Genomic DNA, 6,499 nt, shown 5'->3' on the forward strand with positions numbered 1-6,499 from the left:
AGGAGAGGAGAGGAGAGGAGAGGAGAGGAGGAAAAACAGGTTCAAGAATTACCAGAGAGTCTGTAATCAGCAGGTGTAGGGAGGACTAGCTGCATGTCTGAAGAGCCGTATGTATGCACACAAGTGTCTGTGTTATCTGCATACATACAGATCTTCTAATTCAAAGTCAGCATCTGACACATATTAATAAAAAACTTGTATCATATGTAGATATTTCCACTATAGCTTAGTTTATCCTACGTCATTGCAAGGCACCTAATAAAGATCATATATTGAGCCACAGAACTCATTGGTCTGACCCAACAGCAGTTTTCAGGATATACAGCCAGTATTGAAGTAGACTAGCCAGAAGTGGACTATCCTTCAGTCAGATCACAGACTCCACATTACTTCTACAATTCAGTTCAAAAGAATATGAAATAACATGGATATGAATATGAAATAAGAGAAAATCAGAGCACAGACCCTGTCGTCAAAAGAAACTGCTGACACCAAGAGTTTAGGAAGATTTAAAAGGGGAGGGACAGGTTCAAGTCTGTTAGTTTTTGCAGAAGGAACATTAAAAATCATGTTTGGGATTTAAGGCAACTTTAAGTCCTAAAGATCAAGATGAAAGCTACCATGAAGAATCGATTATTTTATTTCTGCCAAAGCTGCGGGATCGCCACTGTTTGCCAGAGTGTCCAGCGCTGGGCGTTACCGCAGAGAGGGGACCACAGATGGGGTCACTGCATCGCACTCGCTGCAGCAAATCTCAGGTTCCTACTACAGGGAAGAAAACTCCCTCCTTAATACCATAGCGCAGATTAGGATCATTCAGGCCACTTATTAACACTAGACTGCATCCAGCTCATTTGATGTTGTATCCCCGATTCATTAACCTGATTTCGTTTCATGCTCCGACAGCTTGGGAACAACGATGGCTGGGTTGTGACCGAAACGACAGAAATTTAAAACGAGAAACTCACGCCCACAAGCCCTCTCTGTGCCATACGTATTCGAACAGTAGCACGTTGCCGTCTATTGCACGAAAACGTGAGTGCCGGCTCCCAGCGGTAATGCACGTTCGCACTGCCGAGGCACCGACACGCGGCATGCGGGGGGCCAAAACCGGGTGGTGCGAGAGCCGTGCTGCCCCATGCGAGAGGACGAGGGAGGCCCCAAAAAACCTCGGCGCCGCCGGGGAAGAAGAGCCCCGGGAATATCTCACCCCCTTTCCCACCTCATCCGTGCGGACCCCCTCCTTGCACTCTCCCTCCCTGCCTCTCTAGGGTCTCGCCACAACACAAATGCGACTACGTAGCCAGCCCCCTCTTCCAAAATAAAAAGTAAACAGGTAATTGGACCTCACGGTGAAGGTGGTTCTTCATTTACACGCACATGGAGACAACTGCAAGCTGATTTCTTCCCATTTGTGCCTTCTTTCCCACGGTTTGGCATACTACTATAGGGAAAAGAAGCCCCTGGGAGAATGAAAACAGTCTCTGCTATCCCACATTTCAAACACTGCTTCACCTCAAACGTGTTTATTTTAATGCCTACGGTGAGAAACAGGGACTGAAGTACCGTCCCTCGTCTTCTCTTTCCCCCCTTAAAAGATACTTTGCTCCCAGTGGCCAGCTCTTATTACCACAAACACCTGGTAAAACCAAAGTCCCAGCACACGCTACCGGAGCTCACTTTGTACTTCTGCTTATACGACAACGGCATTTGTGAGAAGGGCGAGATAAACATCCTCCTCCTCCTCCATCCCTCATCACATTTCTGGGAGCAGCTCGCATGTGAAATCTAGGGAACGTCACAGGCCCTATGTCCTCTACTCCGCTCCCTCCATTCCCACTCTCACTAACCATTCCAATTTTCTGCTTCGTTTTGACTAGCACCTCATGATACAAAAGCAACTCAAATTAAATTTCTAAAAAGATTAAAGGATATTTCCTGTTATCCATTCTGTGGAAAAACAGAAAAGCGAGTACTGATTCTGCTATTTCAGTGCACTGTTAGCCACAGAGGCATCAAAACTTGGCCATCGCTTTATATTTTGGATAAAAGGATATGCTAATATTCAGACAAATTGGTAAAAAAAATATTTTGTTCACTATTTGACAGGAACGGCTGTTTATGCTATAAGAAAAAAAATCCTTGAATCCAAATTTTTAAATGACAAGAAGAAAAAAAGCGAGAAGTGGATATAAAAAAAATCTTTTTTTCCTGAAAATACCTTGGTTTAAATACTTGATTTAGAGTATTTGCAAAGCCTTTACTACTGTTTAACAGTTTCAAAAAAAAAATCTCAGGAAAAGGGGCTTAGATACACGTGTGTGTATTTGAGGAAGAGATATTTCTACACTAGATCCGAGGAAAACAGCAGGTAAACATAATGACATAAAAACGAGGCATGCAGAAATATGCCTGTGGTCTTCTTTAAGTACATATTAGGTCTCAAAAAGGTTTTTTGATACCAGCTAAGAGCTCTCTATAAAATGGCATCTACAAGGTTGCACAGTAATTCAGAGAGACCATCCGCAAGAGGATCAGAGAAGCTCTCATCTCAGAAATGCCAAAAAGACATCTGCCGGGGTAATGTCACTGGTGTTTGAAGCCTGCTCTCTAGGTGACCAGCAAGAAGAGAACAGCATCCAGTTAACCCAGGAGCTGCACAACCTAGCGCTTCCCTGGCGTTAACCTTCCCACTTATTTCTCACTAGACAAATTCTAATAAAATAACAAGAATGCATCTGTCTGTACATTGGTATTGGCGTTTTCCAGCTACAGTTACCAACTTTCTTTTCTTTTTTATCACACTGAAGGTCTGCCTACTTTTAAGGGGACCCGTACACAAACTCCGCTTGCTCTGCAAGTTTTATGCATATTTCTGTAGTGACTATGCAAAAATTATGCAAATTATGAAAACATGAAATTATGACAATTATTTCCCCACTGTTCTGCACATACAAGTTGCAACTCAACATGTAAAACAGCCCAAGAATCTAGTCTGGCTGCTTCAGACTAAGACTCAAGCCTGAAAACAAAGAATCCTTATGAAAAGCAGGGTTTTGAAGATCATTTAACCAATAGCCCTTAAAAAGAAAAATTATAAGAAAATTAAAAAGCGATCCATCAAAACAGAGGCAGTAACAGCTGGAGGTAGCTGTAGAGGAAACATCAAAACTGAATAGAATTTTTTCTGTCCACAGGAGACAGCCCTGAACTTGACCCAAGAAGAGCAGCCATGGCTGTTCATATGAAGATGCTCCCTAAAACATCTCCAGACAAAGCCATTAGGATTAAGAGAGATTCTCACCGTCTCAAAGAGGAACCTAAGCCTCTGCGTCTGCGTGGGGCGAGCCAGGACGCCCAGGCCGTGGGAGCAGACGTAGGCTCCCACTGCCCGTCCTTGCTGCTGCAGGCTTCCAGGAAGATCATCCAACAGGAGCATGCTTCAGGGCTGGGTTAACTTTTGGGGAGAGTGTGGAGGTGGAATAGTGCAGGGAAATACTAAAGGATTGGGAACAGCAAGTTTCAAGACCCATCATGCTATGAAGCTCTTGGTGTCAGGGCGGCCAGAGCCACCCTGGGCGGAGAGGCCAAGCACCGTGTCCCCTCCTCACTGCTGTAGGGCGAGCTGCCTCCACAGCAGCAGAGGCAGAGCGATCACCACTCCCATGGGGAGGGAGAAGTCTGAAGCAGCCTCCTTAGCTAGATATCTGGTCCCAGCTTTGTGTCCTCACCATGACCTGCCCCACATGGCTCCCCCACATTGGTGCCCCAGAAAGGCTCCAAGGGCTGGGAAAAGCAAGCTCATTTTCCATACCTGCCCTTTCAGAAAAATGAAATCTAAGCAGGAGGCTTTAAGGCGACCTGAGCCCAGACATCCCTTTTCAATCCCTGTCCAAATTCTGACACTGGGCAGCAACATCTCACCTTCAGAATATTAGTCACAGTTGTCTCTTCTTTTGCCGGTCTACAGGGATACCAATTTTCATATTCTGAAATTCAAGAACCAGGCTCGTAACCAAAATGCCAAGCCGTCGCTGACAAGGAAACCAGGCCTGGCCCATTCAGTTATTTCTCTACTCCTTGCACTCACCAACAAATGCTACTGCATTCCTTGCCCGGTGATCTCTAAAGGCTTTGGGCTGCTCTTCTCCCAGAACACCAACAGGCCGAAAGTAGCCACTGTCCTCTTAACTTCAAGCACACGACTTCCAAAGAATTATCTTATCTGTGTCACTGTTTTACCTTTCCTGCTTCGTTCTTGCACAACTTGCTGATTCACGCCGTCGGACTCAGGCAGGCAGTAACGCACAGCTGAAAAGCCACATACTATTAATTAAACACTTCACACGTTTCCCGGGTTTGCTTCAGGCAGCCAGGGAACAACGAAATGAGGACAGAACGGCCACTGGGACGTCAGAGGTCCAGCAGTCTTCAGCTTCCCACCATTGACAGCACCATTTCCGCGAGCAGGCAGGAGGCAGAAATACAATCCTTATCCTTTTTAACAAATTTCTGTACAACTCATCCATCCATCTTGTTAGCGAATATCCTTTAAATGTAGCAGATCTTAAATGGCTGCTCTTCCTTCCCTTTCACCCCAAGTTTAGCTAATATTAATAGATGTTAGCATCTGCTATTATCAGTACCTGCTTGTAACACATCTTTTTCGGTTTTCAAACAGTCCTCGATTCTTAAGCACCTCACTGTCCCTAGAGATCAAGATCTGACGAAAATATTACTTTAAAGCAACATAGCTTCATGGTGTTCTTGGTTTCAAAATACTAAGCAAGTTGCCATAACGTGACTGTCAAGGGACTGTCAATCCTATTTGGAAAAAGAACGGTACAGAAGATGCAGAAAGATTTATGTAACTGTAGCTAGTCTTACTAAAATGATACCCCACACATCATATTTAATACAACTTTGTGGCTCCAATATAAGCAATGCAATATATTCCAGTGAACTGAGTACAGAAAAGAGATCACAGGGCAGAAAAAAGTCATTTATGTCACAGTTATAGTAAACATTTATAATACAAGAAGTAACTAGAGACAGAAAAATCCTTCAGGTATTCCCGGTATGTCCTTGCTGTTATTACATTCCAGTGTGACACTAATTATTTAAGCCATTCCAAGCTTACATAGTTTCAGAGAACACAATATTTGCTTTGAGATTTTGTTTTCCTTAAATATACACTGAACCAGATTATATTACTGGAATTTACATGCCTTTTAAATAGCAAAAACTTCTTCTAATAATAAATCTCATCATTTTTATCAGCATAGATCTTTCCAAAGGCAACAACCTCTTCCCCACAATAATTAAGATACAAAACTACAGTACAATTATATACAATATGGGATTAAAAAAATCGTTGCCGCAAAGGCATTATCAAGAACTTTTGCTTGTATCCCTAAGCGGTTATAGATAAACTGCTTACCTACAATCATGACCTTTTCATGTTTCTGCAATGTCTATCATTCCCGAGACTAACCTAGTATGATCTGACCTCTCACTACTCAAATACTTGCAGTTCAAAAGGGGAAATACTAGTACGCTTCCTTAGCAGGCATCAACATTGTATTTAATATTAGAGGTGGAGCTGGCAAAATGCTCATTAGTTAATGTTGCATTACTCATTATTAACATTTGCTTTCAGAGGCTCTTTTTAGAGGTTCTCAAGAGGACTCTGTGCGCTGTATTACAGGGCAGGCACACACGCTTGGGATTACACCACTTTAGCATATGACGGTATAGCGCACGAGCATACGAGCCACATCCAGCACGCTCTGTTTTAAATCCTCCAGCTGAGACACCCCCCACCCCCCGCCTTCCCCTCCAGCACACACCCCAGCTCACTGACCTGTCTTTCAACTGTATTGACTTCTGGCATTCCCATGGAGTAACTCTGCAAAACTTTCTCTTCTTTCTGCAAGTCACCGCTTGCCTTTGCAGGAGATCCTGTCTTGGACTTTCCACCAATAATCAGTAGTTCAGGCACATCCTGAGCTGCCTGCTGCTTACGAATAGACACCAGGGTTATGTTTTTGTTGTTTAAAGTAGCTAAGCAGGACAGTTCCCTTTTCATTTTATTGTCCAGTTTGCTCTCCATTATCTTTTCAGGCTTCAAAGACTGTAACGTAAATGACAGCTTTGTGAGAGCGGCTATTCAGCGTGTTATCAGCAACGCTTCTCTGAGCTACGCTTACCACAGCTCCAGGAGCTCTGCCCGTCTAATCAACGTGCTCATTAGGGATTCCTAACGAATTCCCAAACGTAGCCGGCGATCTTTGCGAACGCTGCTCGCTGCACTCGGCTACCTACGCCGAGGCTTCCCACCGGCTGGCACGTCTCGTGCTCAGCACACTGCATTCAGCACCACTGATCTTTGCACACGGCGTCTCAGCGAGCCCAGCCAAGGCTGCCTTTCACAAGCTAGTCAAACATGACCTCTGTGCAGCAACCCGGTGCATAATTAACTCAGTCAGGCATTAGCTCC

This window comes from Rhea pennata, chromosome 1, assembly GCF_028389875.1.
Source record: "Rhea pennata isolate bPtePen1 chromosome 1, bPtePen1.pri, whole genome shotgun sequence".
In the NCBI taxonomy this organism is placed as follows: domain Eukaryota; kingdom Metazoa; phylum Chordata; class Aves; order Rheiformes; family Rheidae; genus Rhea; species Rhea pennata.